The sequence below is a fragment of the Zonotrichia leucophrys genome, chromosome 1A, assembly GCF_028769735.1.
Source record: "Zonotrichia leucophrys gambelii isolate GWCS_2022_RI chromosome 1A, RI_Zleu_2.0, whole genome shotgun sequence".
In the NCBI taxonomy this organism is placed as follows: Eukaryota; Metazoa; Chordata; class Aves; order Passeriformes; family Passerellidae; genus Zonotrichia; species Zonotrichia leucophrys.
In genome coordinates, this window is record NC_088170.1 from 59,435,261 (window position 1) to 59,455,929 (window position 20,669).

The 20,669-nt window shown below is 40.9% G+C and overlaps 1 protein-coding gene and 1 long non-coding RNA gene across 4 annotated transcripts in view; both read left to right on the top strand.

Moving 5' to 3' along the window:
* RELN (reelin) overlaps window positions 1-20,669 on the top strand; it is a 283,741-nt gene that overhangs the window by 16,919 nt on the left and 246,153 nt on the right. The window lies entirely within an intron of this gene.
* LOC135442741 (uncharacterized) lies at window positions 1,412-19,100 on the top strand. The gene is made up of 3 exons (XR_010438712.1): window positions 1,412-1,482; window positions 2,773-2,857; window positions 18,259-19,100. It is a non-coding gene; the product is annotated as an uncharacterized LOC135442741 (long non-coding RNA).

Sequence of the window (20,669 nt, forward strand, 5' to 3'; positions counted from 1 at the left end):
GGTATTGTTGGCCTCTGGGTCTGTGGCTTTTCCCCCTTTTTGTTGCTCAGGTTCCCACTGGAGCAGTGCCAGCCCCCCTGAGCCCCTCTGGCTGCTGGCAGCACATCCCCTGCCCAGCACTGGCAGAGTTTGCACTGGAAGGGGATGTCAGATCTGGCCTGGGCTGAGATCCTTGGAATTTTCTGCCCTATTTCCCCATGAGCTGGCCAGTGCCAAGGGGAAGGGCTGCCTGGCTCCTTCTGTCCTTTGGGATGAGCTGGGGACACAGCTTTGCCTGTCATTTTTGAGGCTGGGGGTGGGCACAGAACCTGGCCCTTCCTGGGGCTGTAAATGCTTCTGTACTGCCCTTTGGAACTCTTTAAATCCATATCCTCTGAAATACTAAAATCACCTGAACTTCCATAGCTTTTACATGCCTGCAAGAGCTGCCATCCTTTAAACACCTAAACTTCCCTTTACTCCCAGTGGTTTACCATTGCATAGTAATGTCCCAAATATCCAAATGTCCCTGTAATGCCTCTGTTGCTTTGGTGCTGTTATTGTTGGCGTATCAAGACACTGTAGACCAGTATGCTAAATAAATATTCTTTACACTGCTGTGGTGTGGTTGCCTTTTCTGCATGCTTATGCTTGCAAATCAATATATTTTTCCCTGAAGAAAATGTATGGGCACTCTCCTAGGGTACTGTCAGTACACTGTCTGTCCTCCTCCCTTCGGAATGTGTTGGTTAACATTGGTTAGTCAAATGTAACAGGGATACAGGTCTCAAAGATGTGAAAGATATGAAAGCTTGATGGCAATGGGTATCAAGCAGAGCAAAAGGACCCAGGGTCATGCCGTCACTAAAATTGAAGGCAGTCAGGTGAGCTCAGCTATTTATTAGCCCTAGGGGAACAGAGAGAGAGAGAGGGAGAGAGGGGGCGGGGGCCCTGCAGATGCCCCAGGCACAGAAACTCTTTAGTAAGACTCTGCTGTTCCTTACAGACACTGGGGAATGACACCATGAGGGACTGATCGCCACTGAGAACAGTTTTCATTTTGCTGCTAAAAACAAAAACCACTCTGCAGCCACAGGGTGCTGGGCACCAGGGCTGTCCTGGGGCTTGCTCCATGGCCACCATGGCCTGGGCACCCTGTGGCCCTGTCCTGGGACAGCACAGGGTGGCACTGATAGGGACAGAGGCCTCTCCCCTGCGTGGGCATGGGTGGGGGTCCCCAAGGTAACAGGGTGTGGAGGAATAGAATGTAAGAAAATAGTGCAGAAGGTAGTCTCACACTTGAGGAGCTGCAGCTGTACTAATCACCAAAGATTAGGAACAGGCCTGCCCTTAACAGGCCACAGCTGTGTCCAATAAGAAGAAAAGTGCCACAAAAGAGTGGGTTAGCTAGGTGAGGAGAGAGTTGGAGTTTGTTGGTTGTGCTGTGAAGAAGAAGAAGGAGTCAGTGCTGTGAGGGGCTGTCCATGAGAAATCACTGAGAAGGTATGGGAGCTTTGCAATATGATAACGACAACAGGGGTGCCCCAGCACCAGGCAGCCTCAGCTCCTGCTGTGGCACTTGGGAGCAGTAGTGGGATTTGGGTTTTTAGTCATATACAGAAGATAATTTGCTGTCCTGTACACATAACCAGTTCTTCTGGTGGCCATCGGAGGTCAGAGGCTTTTAAGCCAAAGGTTGAGCCTGAGGTTTTTTTCCATCTCCTGAAAAGATGGAGCTTTCTGTAAAGGGATATTGCAGAGAAAGAGCATAGGTGTCCCTGTGGGAATAAATCCTCAGAAGAAACAGGATGAAGGCAATAATCCAGAGCCTTTGAAGACCTGCAGGGCTGACCTGCAGTGGTGTGAGCTGGGTGGAAGGTGGCTCAGGGCACTTGTTTGTCCTCTCGCCTGAAGCTGGCCTTGGGGCAAAGCCTTTCTGAGGCACCAGCCCTGGCAGAGACCAATTCAGGGCCAGGCTGAGAACCTCAGCCATAAACTGCCTTCTTTGTTACCTTCAATGAGATTTTTATTGTCATTAGGAAAGCTCTTCCCATGAGATCTTGACTTTTGTGCTGTGCACTATGCAAGTGTGTTTAAATATTAGATGATTTATTTCTGTATTTTCACTTGTCCTCTGTGGGAATGACAAGGACTTTAATGTAGTACAGAAAATCCTTTGAGATCTTCAAATTAGAAGAGCTCTAATGGAAAAGAGTCCTTTTTTTTAAGCATAAAATGATGTGTTTGTGATTATAATTGATGATATGCTCATGAATCTCATGAGTTAAATAAAGTGAATCAGGTAAACAAAGTATTTTGTCTTGCTCAAATGCATGGTTGCAAAAACAGGAATAAAACGCATCTGTAACATAATTAATTTGAATTTGTTTTACCAAAAAGAAACATTTTTATGGAAATGGCAATATTTTAATTTTGTGCATCATCATGGGATCACTTTAATTTAGTTTAATTTAATTTCTGTATGATATTTGAATTTGGGTCATGTTCTGTGGAAATGAGATCATTATTCCACTGGGTGAAATGTTACCAAAATGGTCCTGGTGAGTGGAGAATTTGGCCTTGTATTCATTCTAATGCAATCGTAACAGAATATTTTTAGGTAAAAGCAGGGATGCCAGAGAAACATGCCAGCTTAGGTAATATTTAATACTTGAAGTCCAATGCTGATCAAGACACCGCTTTCCAATTTCCCTTCCTGCAATCTGCCTGCCCTCTGCCAAGCACTGGTGTGTGATTAATTGACTGACGCCAAGTCTGTTATTTACATTGCAGATATATTGTAAGTAGACTCCAGGTGAAGCTCCCAGCATGCTGCATATTTACTGCCATATGTTCAGGAGGTTGTGAACAGAAAAAAGTAAGTCTAAAGCCAGAGGAGGTATTAGAGGACACAATAGAAAAGCTAATTATAAAAGTCTTCAAAAGCAGTCCCTGCTTCACCGTTTGATGTCCCAATATGTAATTACAGAGAACTAGGAAATAAGGGAAGATAATAAAAGGAAGATAAAAAAGGGAAGATATAAAAACCAGGGCATGCTAGTTTGTGAGAGAAGAGGAAAACAGAGCTCCCCATGTATTTCTCCTTTAGCTGTGGGAAATGAGGGAGGGCTGTGAAAGGGAGATGGAGGGGCAGGTGCCCATGGACAGGGGAGGTGTGAGCTCAGGGGCAATGGGCAAACTTTGTCAGTGCTGCTTTTGGGTGTAAACTGGTGTTCCACCCTCCTGAGGGGGCTTTGCACCAGGTGGGATGGCCAGACAGGGAGTGCTGGGGTTGGCAGCTGCATCATCCCTATTGGCAAGCAGTAATTTGTTCCCTTTAAGCAAGGACAGCATGGGAGGAAATCACCCCACAGGATGCTGCCCTTGTTTAAAGCCCATTATGGGCTGCCTGTACAAGTAGAAAATCTTGTTCTGCATCTGTTACTGTGTCCCCTACTAATGTATGTATTTTTCTTGCTATTTACATCACTTCTCTGTTAGGCTTCCACTATGAGGGACACAGTGTGTCTCCTATTGTTTCACAGAGTGGCTTGTAAGGGTTATACATTTTGATAAAATAGAAGAAAAACATGTGTCTGAATCCTAGCTTTAAATATCCATATATATATAGTAGCAGATCAGTATTTCTTAGGAAAACAAAGGTGCTGCCCTGCATTCTGTGAGCTACACATGTAGTGGGAGCTGGGATCAGGACACTTCTGGGCATATGAAGCAGCTTCTGGCTGGCTGGTGCAGGCAATATGGGGGGCTGGAAATGACAGCTCTAATTTTGCTCTGGGCTTGAGGGAGAATGTCTTCAGTGATGCCTCGAAGGGCCTCCCCAGCACAGCTCAATTATTTGGATGGTAAGCTGATTAGAGGATTTGAAACCAATCATCCAAAAATGGTTGATGCCAGCCTCCAAGTGACACATCAACTTACTCTCGGTGTGGGCAGAGGGGAGACATTTCAAATTGTGATTTTAGAAGGGTTTCAAACACCTTCAGAAGGAGTGTTGTAGTGAGCAAGGACAGCAGGCAGCAAGTGGCATTTTAGCTTTCCTTTGTGCCTCTTCTGTTTGGCACTGGAGGTTTGTGGGATGCCAAGTGGTGCCCTTGTGTTGCACTAGCTCCCCAAGGTTCCATCCTGGCATCCCAGCTGGGCTCTGGGGGCTCCCCAAGGTTCCATCCTGGCATCCCAGCTGGGCTCTGGGGGCACAGGGCTCCCCAGAGCTGCATTCCTGTAGGGGGAGAGAACATAAGAAAATAAAGATAGTGTAGAAAGCAATCTCACCCCTAAGGAGTTGCAGCTGGGCCAATTATCAAAGATTAGGAGCAAGCCTGACTTTACCAGGCACAGCTGTGACCAATGAGAAGAAGATGCTGTAAAGGAGTGAGATGGCTGGGTGAGAAGGGAACTGGGGTCATTTGGCTGCTTTGTGAAGAAGAAAGAGTCAGTGCTCTGAGGAGATGCCCATGAGAAAACACCAAGAAGGTATGGAAGTTGTGTGATAGGAGACAGCAGTATGGAACCCCTGAAATAAGATAACCACACATCCTGGCATCCCAGCTGGGCTCTGGGGACTCAGTGCTCCCCAAAGCTGCCTCTTCTTGGAAGGCAGGAAAAGTGTTTGCTCTGGATGAGAAAATAGGAAAAGAGAACTGTGTTGGCTCATTGAGAGGACAAGGTGCCAAGAAGATTAGATGCTTAAAGTACCTTGTTCTCCTTTAAAAAAACCCCAAAATTTTCTAAGTAAAAATTTCCAAATTCCCTCTTTGCAAAATTTCCGTTTCTTAGCAGATTTGCAACCTGGCTTTACCACAATGATTTACACAAGTAAGCCTGCAGATTTGATGGGAGCAGTAAGGTTTACACATGAACAGAAATCCAGAGAATGTGAACCATAAAAATTATGGGTTTTTTAATAGTATTTCACTATGAATCATTGTTGGATGATTACATGTATATTTGTCCATGGTCTGTGGGCAATTTAGTGTTTAAGACATATTTTCTTACTTTTACAATTATGTTCTGAATTGCAAATTTGCATTGATAAAATCTTGTTTTAAATATATCCCAAATAGTTTAAATGAATGTATGCATCATTATATTTGTTGCACGTTAAATTTCAAAAGGCATTTTCCAACTGTTGATAAAAAATGAGCTAGAAAAAGCCCATGAAATGTCAAAGGTGACAAAGAGACCAGGCCAGCCATGGAGGTGATTGGTTGGGGACAGAAAGCACTTTTGCTCAGAGCTTGCACAGTAGCTGAGCACTGCTGTGTTTAGTTTTCCTTTTCTGCTTTAACCTTGCTCAAAGCTGTGGTTCAGCTTCCTCCTCTGTTCCTACAGGGACAGCTCTCAGTTTGCAAGGTGTCAGGCTTGATGTGGATTCTAAATACCTATTGCATGTGCTGATGAGGTATTCAAGGGTTTCCAGCACATATGACTGCAGATGAATTTAATGAGAATCCTGGTGCTCAAACTTTTGCAAAATTCAGATTTTAGATATTTTTATATGAATGCTCAAAGACTTGGAGCCCCTGGAGTGACCAAACAGGGAGGGGAATGAAGAGGTACCATTCTCAGTTACTGATTTTTCAGAGGGTTTAGAGAAGCAGTAGTTTCCAGATGTTTACCTTTTGGTTGTGTTTAGCTGAAATCAGCTGGTGAGCTCAACAGTTAGTGAGAGACATGTTGGGGAAACACATTTGTGATTCTGTTATGCTGTTTTCCATATGGAAATGAGGCTTACCCAAATGTTCCTTGCTGGACTGCTTTCTCTTAAATAAAAGAAACCAGAAAAGGAGTGAAAAAACCTCATGTTCAGATTTAAAAGGATGCTACAGAGGCAGGTAAATGGAATTGCAGGTTTCAAAGTGAGTCTGTTCTGATGGAACGCACAGAAAGCAAAGGTGGGACAAGGAAAGTGGAAGATTTGTGTTATCTACAAATTACTTGACGCCAATAATACAGAAAAAGATACATTAAAGACCCTGATGAAAATGTCTGTCCAAAAGTGTGACACTTCTACTCGTGTATCTCACAGGGGGACACTGACATAATTTGTTTATATTTTAAAATATTTTGTTGCCTGGTGAGATTAAATGGAAGAACAAGGTCACCCCAATCAAATTGCTATGAAAATTTAAGGGTGCAGATAGAAAATCTACCTTCCTCATCCTTTACCATGATGACTAATAAAAAGAAATAATAATGTTTTACTCAGCTGCCAAATGGGCCTGGGCAAGTGGCTGAGTAGAGTTTTACAGGCCCAGGTGAAGAGCACTGAGGAGGAGCAGATTTTTCATGTAAGAAGCAAGATTACAACCACCGAGGCAGGAGGATGAGAGAGGATGAGAACTTGACCACATATAATGGCTGTATATATTTAAATGTGTTCACTGAGATTCCTGGGTGCCTGTGGTGGATGGATATATCTAATAATAAAAATGTGGTTGTGATAGTTTTCCTTCATAGAATAGTGTCTGAGCTACCTGGTGTTTTAAAATCTGTGGAGGCTGTTTTTAGGGCACTTCTTCCACATCTTACAAAAACCATTTTTAAACACTTGTACCAAAGTGCAGATAATTCCCCAACCACTTGAAATACTCTTTCAGTATGAAACTTTGACAAGGCAGTTTGGTTTTAGCACTAACTTGCCTGATTTTGAAAGACATTTCATCCTTGCAAGTAGTTATATAAGTAAACCAGTTAACTGCAGGTGGTTACATTTGCTAATCAGATGGGTAATTATTATACACTGGTAAAAGAAAGACAGCTGCAATTGCTACAGACGATTGTTAGGAGTTTTTTAGCAAAACAATGAACTGCAGCACCTGCCTTCCCAATGTTTTACAGTTTTGCTACTGGTATTATTTCCTAGACCCACCATAGCACAGAAGGATCCACACAGTGCTCTAGCTGGAACTTCAAGACATTTTCATTTCAAATGTGTTGTTACATTTGCTTATGACTTTCTAGCAACCTCACCTTTTAGATTAATGTTTATTAAAGATTTGCTTTCATTAAAGTGGTGCACAGATATTTGGCAGATTTATGTATTGCTATTTCTTATAGCTGGCCAATTTGAAAAAGAAAGGAAAAAAAAACCCAAAAAATCAGGTTTCAGAGCAGTAGCTTAAATTTGTGTGGTTCTGCGTATGTGTAACTCAGAGACTGCCTGCTGGGACCTACAGGTTTCCTTAGCTTTATGGTGAGATCTGTGGCAAGTTTGAAGGAATTTGTTTTGCAAGCAAGAGACTTAGTTATGCATAAATCACTGGAATAGCTTCGGTCTGTCTCTGCTGTGCTATGTATTTGGTATTAATGTCAATATTTGTCTTTCATGTATATAAAAGCTACATTAGTCACTTTCCATTCTCATTTAATTTCTGCCAATCCCTGCCTTAAGATATCACCTAGATACAGCAATCTGGCTGGGGAAGACTGCTCATTTCACCCCTCACACAAAAAGCAACATCCACCAGTGCAAATTGGTGAGGATTAGTGTATTTGATAAAGCTGTGCTTTCATTGCCACCTGGATCTGCTTCTGCTGGCTGCCTACGGTGCTTCAGGTCAGTTTGGGAAGAGCACAATGAACCTGCTCTAACATCTATAGTGCTTATCCATGATAAAAGGTAATAAGGCTCTAAAATATCTCTGCTTAGCTCTCTGCACCGCACAGAAAGCAGATTCTCCAAACTTCTCTGCAGCTCCACACCATGTGGTGTGATCCATTGCAGTATAATTTCTTATTTATAATTTTTGGTTTGGAGAGGGAATCCTAGTGCTTGCAAAGAAGAATTTGCTGCTCCTTGCTTAAATGTAAAATCACTGAGCTGAGACTCTCCTTTGTCCTTTCAGCTTTTCCACACTTACATCACATACATCTCACTTTTGACCTTTGCAACCACAGCTCCCATCTTTACTTTCATTATTATCTTTATTATCTGTAGCTTTTTAGAAACAGTTTGCAAATGGATGGACTGCTGTCTCAAATGCACTGAAATTTTAGCAGCCAAGATTCCCCTGAGGTCTGGGGCCTCTGGAGGGGTGTGAGTGACTCTTTGTCCTTTCTTGCTGCCTTTGTGTTCCTGCACAGGGGGGCATGAGAGCACCACTGGCAGTGGCCGGGACCTTGAGAAGCTACATCTCAATGCACCTAATTTTTAATATATTACAATGTTGTTGTCTTATAAGGGTTTGGTGGGGGTTTTGCCCTTCTTAAATCTGAAGAAGGCTGCAGATTGTGTAATTCCTTAATTGTCTGAATTGCTTTCGCAAATTTCCATCACTTTCCATCAAAATCTGTTTTCTTACATTTTAAGGGGACAAGTTATCTCCCCAGCCTTGTCAGCAACATACACAGGCAATTGCAGGTTCACCTCTTTGCTTTTTCCTACATCTGCTGAAAAATTAGTGATGTCCAAACCAGTATCCACTACCCTTTCATTTGTAGTCCATGTTACATACTGGAATACTTACTTTCTCTGATATTGTTCTGCAAGTCCAAGTTCACTTGTGTTGTTCTATAGTAATTTGGGCTTTTTTTTTTTTTTTTGGTAGTTCTTTAATCTCTTTCCCAATGTGATTGCTCATTTGTGCAGGCCTGTGTTAGAGTTTCTCTTTCTTAGCACATTTCAAATTAGTCCAAATTTTCCCTTCTCCTGTTTTTGGGAGAAACTTAGTCTGTGCAGTCAGATCAGGCTGGTTGATTAATTCTGACCCAAAAATCCCCCAAGTCTACCATAGCAGTCTCAGTAAGAACCCCATCTATTTGCAAGGGACTCCCTGACTTTTTGGGCAAAATTCAAAAGTTTCTAGAAATTATATTATGCCAGGTTTTGTTCATCATTTTGGTTTGGTTTTAAGTGCTTTCTGAACTCTTGGTCAAGGGTCACTTGCATGTCTTGTGACTTGTCTATTACTTGTACCTTTTTGATGCAGTGGTTGCAATGCCTCTCCGCTGATGGTAGATCCAACTGAGATTTCTCAGGATTGTATGAATCACTTGCAGTAAGAGAAGAAATTGGTAACTCTCAGTTTTTCTTTGATTATCTCTACCTTATTCTGAAGAAGTCTTGTTTCCTTAAATAGAGACATGAGATGATCTCTAAGTGATTTTCTTGAGCAACATGAGAGTCTTTTTGTCCAGCACAGGGCCTTCAGATCAGCTGAGTGAGGGTTTTGGTGTCACAGATGTGACATTGTGTCCTTACAGTTTCTTTCATGCCTTTTCTCTTAACTTCCCCATATCTTCCTCTCTGTTTTTCGTAGAAACATGACCCTTCACAAATTACCTGCAATAGTTTCATGTGTCTGTGTTTGCTCTTGGACAATGATGTTCAGCACTGGGAATGCAGGGCCCACTTTTGGTTTAACAGGTTGTGTAAAGGACTCTGGCTGCTGCTTATGAGCATCTCACCAGAGGACAGAATTACTGCCAGTTCTGGAGTTCACTTCCAGCGATTTTGTGAAATGAGCCAAGGATGATCTCTGGGCAGGGCTTTGTGCATGTGGAAGTTTTGGTTGTTTGAGGCCTCTGGGAATGAGTGTGGGTTAGTAGGACCACAGAGTGGTGCAAGGACTGAACTGGGGCATCTCTGTTCCTTTTGCTATGTGTGAGCATTTGTGGCAGATTGGTTACTAGAAAGGTAATGGTGCTAAAGGATGAGGCTTATGTTTCCTCAAAAATAAATGGAGAATAAAGATTTGAGACTGTCCTGATATTTTTGTTATTGTTGTTTGCGGGGAGGTGTGGCAATCACATATCTTCTGAACAGAGAGAGACATAGCTCTCCCAGGACTCTCCTGGGAAGCTGTGAGAAAGCTCAGAGAAAGAATTAATAAAATTATTACCTCAATCTCTGCACCTGGCAGGCAATCTCTGTTTGCCAAAGATGCTTACAAGGAGGAGTTGTCCCTTCTTGACCAATAGGTGAGAAAAGATCCCTAAAGGCCAATCAATTCTTAGGTCCACCATTGCTTCTGCAAGAGCTGTGAATTTCTGATAATAAAGTGCTTTTTCATGCCTTCTGATGACAGAGTCTCTGTATCACCTTTGTCTGGCCCCAATACCCCTTCAGTGATAGGGAGGTTTTGTTGAATTTGTTGTTTTTAAAAATAACTCACATGAGAGCCAGGCTTGGTAGTGTATTGGCAAACAACCTACATATACTGATTTTTATGTGCTATCTCTTCAATTATAATTGCTATGGTTCTCTTTGAAATTGCCCTGCTATAAACTTAATACCACTGGTAAATTCAGTTTTGTGGTCTGCAATGATAATTCAGGCAAAATCATGCAGAATGAGAGCAATTTATTGAATTTAGACTGAATGACAAGGGGCAAAGAGATGGGCAGGAGTTCAGGTGTTGCAGGGTCTGAACTCCAGACTGTCAAAGAGATATGGAAATGAGCACGTGTTCATAAGAGAGGCTTTATGCCATTTGTTGTTGTCTTACAATTTCCATCAAACCTCAACAGCTTTGCAGTTTGTTATTGTGCTTTATCTAGGAATTTTCAAAGTATTTTTTACTTAATTTAGAGGTGATAAAGCACAGAATCTCAGAAATATGTTTACAATCAAAGGAAGCTTTTTAATATGTGACTCACTGTCTTCTAAAGAAGGTCTTCATGTTCATTTTCAACTTTAATATGCTTTTAAACACTATGTTTTAAAACTACTCATACATTAGTATACCGTTCTTGTATTTAAATTTACCATTTTTGGCAGGACAAAAAAATATTTGAGTGCTTGTTTTTTAGAGTAAGGGAATTTGTGGGCTCTAAATATCTCTCTCTATATATATTTTTTGCTTGCCACAGCTGGTGTTTTGAAGAAGATTTACTTTACTAACACACTAACATTAATATTCTGCAATGTCTAAAATGCCTTTAGCATGCCATTTACACTCATCTGAGAGATTTCAGGAAAGTATGATATTATAATGCCTTCATGAGTAATCCATCATGCCTAGGAGACTTAATCAGATTGGACATGTACTTACCCCTGGCTTAATAATTGTTACTTGTGTTATTACTGCCCTTATTTCTGTTTCATCTGTGGTAAAAATGTTCAGAATTTCAGCTGTAGTTCAACACGTTATAATCGTGGTTCTCCACTAAATGCAGCACAGCACAAAACCTGCAGCCACAATTCAGATTTTATGTGCAGTAAAATGTCTTGCTATCCCTTACAAAGGACTATAAAAAGTTTAATATTTCTTCAGGACTGTTGAGGTAGCAGCATTAAATATTAAAACATTTAAATGTGCGGAACTGATTAATTCAGAATATATCAGAGCTGCTCATAAATGTTTAATATCTGTATTTTGCCTGATTGGATATAATTTAAGCTATGTGCTTCTTCCAGCACTCTAGGACCAGGTACTCATCTTTTATTTCTAGGAATGGTTTAAACATCATTCCTTTTATTACAGGTTAATATTAATGCCTCAACCTTTGGCTGTTATTGTTCATTCTTTTATAGAACCTACTTCAAAATTAATCACCTAAAGTCTGAGAGCAGCTGTTAAAGTTCTTTTTAAGTGTACCTTTCAAAAAAAAATACGGTTCAGTTAAAATTTGTACAGCTTCTGCAGGATGAAAGCTGAAATTTTGTCTTTGTAATATTTATGCATTTCCTTAGAAAAGCAGAAATATCTGGGAAGAGTATTGAGACTATGAAGTGCTGGATCTAGTCTGAGGTTAAACTTGGACCAGGTTGTAGCTGTATTGGTTCACAATGAACAAAAAATTACACTAAACAGCTGAAGAATGAGTGTCAGCATCTGGAGGGAGAAGGGCTGGTCTGACTGGCATGTGGCTGCTGAACCACAAATTGATCAAAACACCCAATGCAGTGGTGAGACAGCCTCATGTGTTTACTGGTGGTGTATGAAACATAAAGATCTGTATGGAAGCCTATAGATCTGTTTGAGACTTAGCTCCAAGCCTGGTCTTATGCCCAAATGCCAGTGTCATTTATCTTCATTAATTTACAACACTAGTGCTGTTAAAACTCTCAACAAACAAAGAGGCAAATCCTATACAAATTCTTTTTGTTCCTCAAAAGCTACTCACTGCAACAGCACTCTGCCTAGGAGTGTTTCCTGCCCTAGAATTGGTACAATGAGGAGGAAGGGATGGACCTCATCTTTCAGCTGCTCATTCTGCTGTGGCACTGCAAGGCCCCACTGGGCTGCAAGGGAAACAAAAGCTCTGTAGGAGCTCCTGTCCCAGAGTGGATATGGTTTTGCAGCACTCCCCAGGAAGCATGCTTAGCATACAGCATCAGCAGAGCTCCACACTAGTTCATTTCCTTGCCTAACATGCTTTAAATTATCTTCACTGCATTTAGTGCTTTATCCTCATCCCTCTGAAGTTAATGGCTGAAGCACCATTGCTTGTAATGAGGCACAGCTGCCTGAGAATGCCTTGAATATAATAAAAGGACTGCCAAGCAATTTGCTGTTGTCCAAGGTAGAAATCTTGCTTTGATGCAGTGCTTTTCCCTTTTGAAAAGTGCTTCTCCACAGTATGAAGCAGAATTCTGGTTCCTGCAAAAAGCAAACTTGAAGTTTAACAGAGAGGAGGATGAGCTCAACAATGGTACAGGTTAACACCCTGTTGTGCATCCAAAAATATCTATTCCAAGAGTGTTTTCTTGACTTAAATGGCTTGGATTTTTTGCTGTCTGACTTTCTGAGGTCGTTGGATGTAATATATCTCTGTAGCATGAATTTCTCCTTGTCCTTGGAGACCTGTGGGAATGCAAAGGAGAGGAGGTAGCACACTCCGTCTCATTACAAAGATGTGGGGCATGGAAGTTGTCCTTGAGTGAGAAACTGGAAGTCTAAATCCAGCATAAATGATATAATATCTATAATGTGACCTTTTTTCTGAGGGATTTTTGAGGCAGATCTCATTTTGAACTCTGAGTCCTGCAGCTCTGCACTAGTGTGCTCAGAGAGGCTGCCCAATGATAACTTGGTTTGTTTTTGACTTTGTTCTTCAAGACTCGAAGAACTGCCAAGTTCTCCCTGTTTTTGACAGGATAATATAAACAGAAAAATGAATACATTGCCCAAACTACTTTTGTATGTGAGCTCACAGGAAAACTGTGTTTAGTCGTGTTTATTTTAGGGTTAGCAATAAGGAAAAATATGTCAGATGTGAAAGAGAAAAAAGAAAAGTCATAAGAAGGCATTACAATACATTCAAGTAGAGGAAAAGTGCCCCTTTGCTCTCTAGGAAATGGAATAAAACCAGTTCCAGCAGGAATGATTTATAATAGAAAATACAGCTTGTGCAGAATGAAAATCTTACTTGGAAAGTAAGGTTTGACTTTTTTAAATTTGGGGAAAAAAAATTGGAAAAGGGGAGTCTGACTCAAATTAAATTTTTTTTTTTTTTTTGTGCTTTTGCTTTCATGTTCATTGAATTGAATATAAAATTCACATTTTTCTTTGTCACCTCAAGATCAAATTGTATTTTTCTTGGTATGTAGTATCACAAATTCTGTGATTAGGATCTTACTGCTTTTTACTCTATTGGAAGGTTGGATGTGTTAACTAGATAGTAAAAGTTGGAGCATAGTGAAGTGCCTCCCTGAGGTGGAGGGACCACCTGGCACAAAGTGTTTGGAAAGGAATTAAAATCTTGATTTAGCCTAAAATAGGGTTTGGGGTTTTTTTCAGTTCAGTTTAACAAAATGAACTGAAATATTCAATTTCAATCTGAAATGACACTGGAGAAGATCAAAGTATTTGGTTTTCATTGAAAATGGCATAATAAAAATACTGTATCATTTATGAGTTTGTAAGCCTCCTAAAAGCTGATCATAATTCCCTCTTTTCATATTCAAAGTAAAAATAAATGTTCAAATACTATTGGCACTGTACTATTTCTATTATTTCTTGAGGAGACTTATTTAGCAAAATTGCAAATTCAAAGAGTCTTAGGTTTTTTTGGTGGGAGAATTCATTTGCCTCTGAACTAAGGTGGTGAAAAGTGTACAAAGGTGGATTTCTAAAACACTTTGTTGTGTGAATTTTTAAAAGTATCTTCATACTTGCTGACTGCTGCCTATTCTGTGTTTTGAAAGTTTGGTGTACAGTTTATTCCATCTGATGCACAGACCCCACTCAGATCCAGATCCATCTTTCTCTACTCTGCTTATCTGATTCTTCCTACTCATTCTCAGGGTGCAACACTGAGGGGGTTAGACAGATGTCAGAATCATTCTTTGAATCAACTGTGGGATTTAAATACAGAAGTGGAAAACATTATTGAGTATGTGGTTCAAAAGACAAAATTGAATGTATTTATGAATACATGACTCCACAGAAGTATGCTACTTATATTTATTTATGCCTAATTTCTTCATAGCTAGATCTGTATGAAGTGGCATGACTACTTTTATTAATGTCTGGCCATTTCTCTGTGCTTTAATTACTGAGTTAGAGGGAGGCATTGAGGGTGAACTTGAGACTTCTGCCATTTTTCCTCAGAATGTTTGACTTCTCGGAGAGTCCAACTTCAAGCAGCTGCAGAAAAACAAATGTAGAGTCTTCTATGCAGAAAGTTTCTCTTATTTTCTCTTATTCAAGCATTGCAGGTTAACAGTGATATTACTTGTTGAGCCAGGAGCTGGAACATAATGTTAAATGTTCCTCCTCCATATTTAGGCACATGTTTCTTTTCACTGGTTACCCAGAATTTTTTTGCAAGTGTAGATATCTGCTGGTGCAAATACCCGGAGTATTTTCTCCTCCTAGTTACTCTGTGTGAAGGATGTTGAGGTTTATACCCAGCACAACATACTGGTGTCACTTCTGCCTTGACCTTGGTAACTCCTGAGAGGAATCTGATGGAAGTGTCTGTTCAGTTTGGCACTGGAACAGGGGGCTGAAAGAAGAATTTCACTATTTAGGTAAGGTGTTGACCAGCTGGTACACTTGCATTAATGGCCGATGTTATTGTAGATATCTGCTGTTACTGAGGGCTTATTTGGTGACAATATTCATTCCCTGATGTAAAGACACGCCACAGAACAGGAGACAGAATGACCAACAGAGCTCTATGGATTTAACTGTGTTCCCAGTGATATATTTTGTCTTGTCCGGTCAGTGGTGTTTGGATCAAATAGACTTGATTAACTTTGGCACTTGTTTGCTTAGTTTGGTTTGTTGGGGGTTTTTCCAGGGGGGCTAGTTTCTAGTTCAGTCTCTTTATTTCACTCTTAAAATTTTCATTGGCAAACCGATGAAAAAATGCTAGGAAGATAAAAAACCTCTTCACTGGGTTTTTTTTTTCTGATAGATATCTGCTGCTTATCGTGCTTCTTGCTGCGGACACCAATACAAATTATTCTGGAAATTAGTTTAGTTCTTCCTACTGCTAATGATCTCTTGCCTGGGAGAGTGGCTGTGCTATTTGCACAGCTTAGCTTGCCAGGTGACTGACTTTCCCACTGAGTAACTGTGCTTTTTGAGTCTTTATAAATATATTTACCATTTTAGCCCTTTTCCCCTGCTATAATAATATGCAGAACCTCACCTATTGTGGAGGTACTTCTTAGTAATTGTCTCCTGTGGGACGTGAAGACCTCTGTGACACAGCAGTGCACGAGCCAGGGAGCTGCAGGCTCACAGCAATCCAAGGCAGGCGGCTGTGGGATTTATTTTCCAGAGAGCCAAGTGCCTCTTTTTGTTCTAACAAGATATGAGTCATAGCAGGGACATGGCTGTGAATACTTATAGCTTTCACTGGGATGTGCAGAGCAGAAGGAATTGCAGTATGGAAAGAGGACATGAAGTGATTTGTTAAAAATCCCTTATTTGCTGGGGGATTTGTACTGGTGTTATCTGGGATAGTTAGGCACACCAGGGACAAGAACCATGTTTTCCAAGTTATTTATTTATTTTTTAAGAACAGAAAGTGACCACTTGGGAATTTGCTGCATTTATAAAGTATTTAACAAGCAACTAACCAATAATGACAAGTTCAAACACAAGTCACTGTGCTGCAGTTGTGTGTTTTGGTGTGTGTGCATGGTTTGGCTGGTTGCCTAATCAGAATGTTGGACTCAGACTTTCTTGTGAACATTTAGAGATGGTAAAGTATCTGTTACCTGTCCAGAAACAGGAGTCTGGAAGGAGCCTGTTTTTACCCTTAGCCCAAGCAAAGTAGAAAAATACACTTTGAGGATTTTTCCCCGGAGTCCTATCAAATATTTCATAATCACAACCTGCCACTGTGCTGGTGTTCCAGCGCTCTCCTTTCTTGCTCAGTAGTTGACCATTATAACAAACCCAACACAAAGAGCTAACAGCTCTTGCTGAAGTGATGTACCTGGAGCCATTCCTTTTCTGAGGGAGCTGCCCGGCACTTGGGATGCTCAGCCTTGACAAACCACACTGTGAGGAATTACACTGTAAAGAATAAGCATATGTATTGTCTGATGGTCCCCATCTCTGTCTCTGACCCATTTAGCCACATAACCATAAAGATGAAACAAACAGATGCCACTGAGTTTTAATATTGATCTTGCTTTAGGAATTATATTTCTTAAGCACATCATTTTCATTCAACTCAATTTTCATTGGGTGTTTATATGTGTCAGAGGACTAGTGAAAGTTTTTCTTATTTTTTCAGATTCTTTTCCATGTTGTTCTGATTTGAACCATTAGAAACCAGTATTTTTCATGGATTTGAACTTGCAGTATTAATATACAATGTATGGTCAAAGGATTGTGTTAACATTTGTTACGGCCCAGCCATTCATATGCCAGAATTCAGTATCACAGAATCACTAGGTTGGAAGAGACCTTTAAAATCATAAAGTCCAACCCAGCCCCAACACTTAACCATGGTGTGCCATGGAGTGTCACATCCAGTCTTTTTTTAAAGACATCGAGGAATGGTGACTCCACCACCTCCCTGGGCAGACCATTCCAGAACTTTCTCCCTCTTTCTGTAAAAAACATTTTCCTAATATCCAGCCTATATTTCCCTTGATGCACCTTAAGTGTCCTCTTGTTCTGTCAATGCTGCCTGGAGAAAGAGACCAACCCCACCTGACTACACCCACCTTTCAGGAAGTTGTAGATGGTGATAAGGTCACCTCTGAGTCTCCTTTTCTCTAGGCTAAACACCCCCAGCTCCCTCAGTGGTTCCTCACAGGGTTTGTGTTCCCAGCCCCCCACCAGCCTCATTGCCTCCTCTGGACGCGCTCCAGCATCTCAACATCCTTCCCAAACTGAAGGCCCCAGACCTGGACACAGCACTTGAGGTGTGGCCTCACCAGTGCTGAGTACAGGGGAAGGATGGCCTCCCTGCTCCTGCTGGCCACACTGTTCCTGATCCAGGCCAGGATGGCGCTGGCCTTCTCAGCCACCAGGGCACACTGCTGGCTCATGTCCAGCTGGCTGTCACCAGCACCCCCAGGTCCCTTTCTCCCTGGGCACTGTCCAGCCACACCATCCCTGGCCTATAATGCTGCAGGGGGTTATTGTGGCCAAAATGCAGCACTTGGACTTACTAAACTTCATTCTGTTAGACTCAGCTCATCCATCCAACCATTCCAGGTCTCTCTGCAGAGTCCTCCTACCTTACAACAGATGGACACGTGCTCCCAGCTTAGTGTTGCCTGCAGATTTACTAATGGAAGACTCAATCCCCTCATCCATGCCATCAATAAAAATATTGAACAGAGCTGGTCCCAGCACAGAGCCCTGAGGGACACCACTGGTGGCTGCCCCCAGCTGGATGCAGCACCATTCACCACCACTCTCTGGGCCCGGCCATGCAGCCAGTTCTGAACCCAGCAGAGTGCTCTTGTCCAAGCCGTGGGCTGCCAGTACAAAAATTACTTTATGTTTAATATAAACCCATATATTTAACCCAATTTAATATTTTTCCCATAGAAATCCTCATTTGATTCATTATTTAACTTAAAATGTCAATCTCTAGGCTATTTAGTAGTATTGTTCCAGTTTATAGATGGGGTTCTGTAGCTTTTTTTAAATAGCATTCTGCACCAACTAAATGAGGGACTGTACTTAGGCAGAACTATTTTGTTGCATGAATCATACAAACAAAATTAAATCACATTTTTGAACTTGTGTCCGTTCCCATAATAATTCCCATAATAATAAGTATGATGTATTTTGGGCCTCTTCCTTCTGTTCATGGTTCTCATCAACTTTCAGTGCATCTCAGTCTTCACTTTTCCACACTAATTTTCTTTATTTTCTCCCTTCTAATCAGGACACTTGTGCACTCTTACCCCCTTGCTTCCATGAGTCTACAGCCAACCCTTCCAGAGCCTGACTTGGTGAAATCTTTGGGTCTGGCCAGGCTGCAACTCACTCTGCTGACTGTGCTGGGTACATCTGTTGTGCAGAAGGGACTCTGAGATGAGCAGTTTGGGTGAGGAGGATGATTTTCTCCACACTCACAACCAGGCAGATGAATCCCAAGTCTGGTATTAAAAAAATACCTGTGTGTCCCTTGGACAGCTGCTATATTGGTTGCCCAACATATCTAGACTGCATGGCACCAGGTTATTTAAGGTCTCTCATTTCTGCAGCCCATTAAGCAATCTTGTTAAGCTCTGGTTTAATGAAGACAAGCACAAATATATTAAAGATAAATGGAGTCAGAAACTTTACAGCTCAATCTTGTTAATGAGTTAACTATAAGATAATGCCAGCTTTCATTTGAATTACTTCACACAAGGAATCCACTCTGAGGAGGGAGGACTGTGGCTGATAAGGAAGAAGTGTCATTGTCATGGCTTGATGCCTGAACTTAAAGCAGTGAACATGATAATGGGAACTTATTAGGAAGGTAACAGCGTTATATTCCATGCTGCTCAAAGTAGTAAAATTTAATGCTGTATTACTGAAAAATGAAGGTGGTGGTGAGTAACAGAGGCAAAAATAATGCAGACTTTTGGAACAGGATATTGGAAGTGAATTTCAAAACATATCATCTTGATGCTAAGCATGAGTAAAGAAAAAAAATCAACACATTGAGCCTTAGGAATTATGAGGGAAGGAGTGAAGACTGAAACAACTTTTACCACTGGGTGTGCATTACAACATTATACCCAGATTTCTATGTCATGGTTTAATCTGGTTGCCTCTGCTTCCAAAAATATAGTAGAATTATATTCTTTAAAATTAGCTGATGATGATAGAGAAAACATCTTGCTGTGTAATAGGAAGCTAAAGTAAGTTTCTTTAATTTTGGAAAAAGGATAGTTGAGAGGGTTGTGAAAGTTATCTATAAATGTTGAATTCTGTTGATAAAGCAAACGCTTCACTGAAAATACAATAATTCAGAGAAAAGCAAACTTAAAAATAAGGAAAAGCATTTTCATGCATTATATAAATAAATTGTAGAGCTCCTTGTCACCTGAAGCTGTAAAACTACAAACTGACTGTGGGATCATTCAATCCCCTTTCCCTGGTCATTGATAAGGGTACTAAAAATGAGTGGTCCCAATGCTGGGCCAGGGGAGCACCACTTGCACGGGCCACCACTCTTTGGGCTCAGCCGTCCAGTGTTTCACCCAGCGCACCTTTCCAAGCCATGGGCAGCCAGATGCTTCCAGCATCTCTTGAACTCCTGCGTTTCATGATATTTGCTCATCATAATTCATGTGTCTCTAAGAGGATTTGTGCTACTTTAGCCTGAGGTAAACACATTCAAGAATCTGGTTTAAGAGCGTGTGCTTCCTTAGCTAGAGTTAAGACAAAAGATCTTGCAAATATTTAGATATTACTGAGTTATAATAAATTCCTAGTAGATAATTATACTTACTCTCTTTTCAAGCCAGCCTTCATTTTCTCCTTTAATGCTGTTGTTAATTGTGTATTGAGAGGTTGTTTGCCTTTTGAGGACAGCAGAATAAAAGGATTTACCAAATTCTTCTGAAAATCTCCACTGTGCAGAAATATTCAAACCTTCTAAATAATTTATTGAGAGCAGAGCCAACAATATGAAATTTTCATGTATGGGTATCAAATAGGCAACCTCACATAAACTTGAAAGGCATGAAAAATAAGGTTAGGCTTCAAAACGGGGGGTCAATATTCTCAGGCTTAGAGTAATAAAAAAGTAATCACAATAACGTTTAATCTGTTTTTAAGAAAAATTTGGTGTTGATGCTTTTCATAGAAGCATGACAGCATTTGGCTTCAAAACTTAATAAAGGAGAATGGTGATTGCTGAATAAAGACACAAAACAGTTCCAACATACACCAGTAACCAGGATTGTTTCATGCCCTATGTAGCTGGTGAGGTCTGGAATGATCATCAGCTCTTCCATCTTCTCCTGGGACTTTGGATAAAAGAATTAATAACTACCACTGACAAAGTAGGTTTCACAATCATTGGAGTCTACCCATCATGTGCATACTGTTAAAACACATTTTATTGGCTTTTATGTCATGTTACTCAGGTAACTCTCATGTTTACAGTATTTGTTGCCTGGAGGTGCATTTCAATAAATGATATGATTGGTTTGTATTGTCCTCTCCAATCATTACAGGAAATGGTATTTTGATGATTATTCTTGCTTTGGCTATGGCACACAATTCAGTGGTTAAATTTTTAGAGACATAGCTGAGGTACATTTCAGTGACACACATTTTGTTTGATATGCAGGTTAT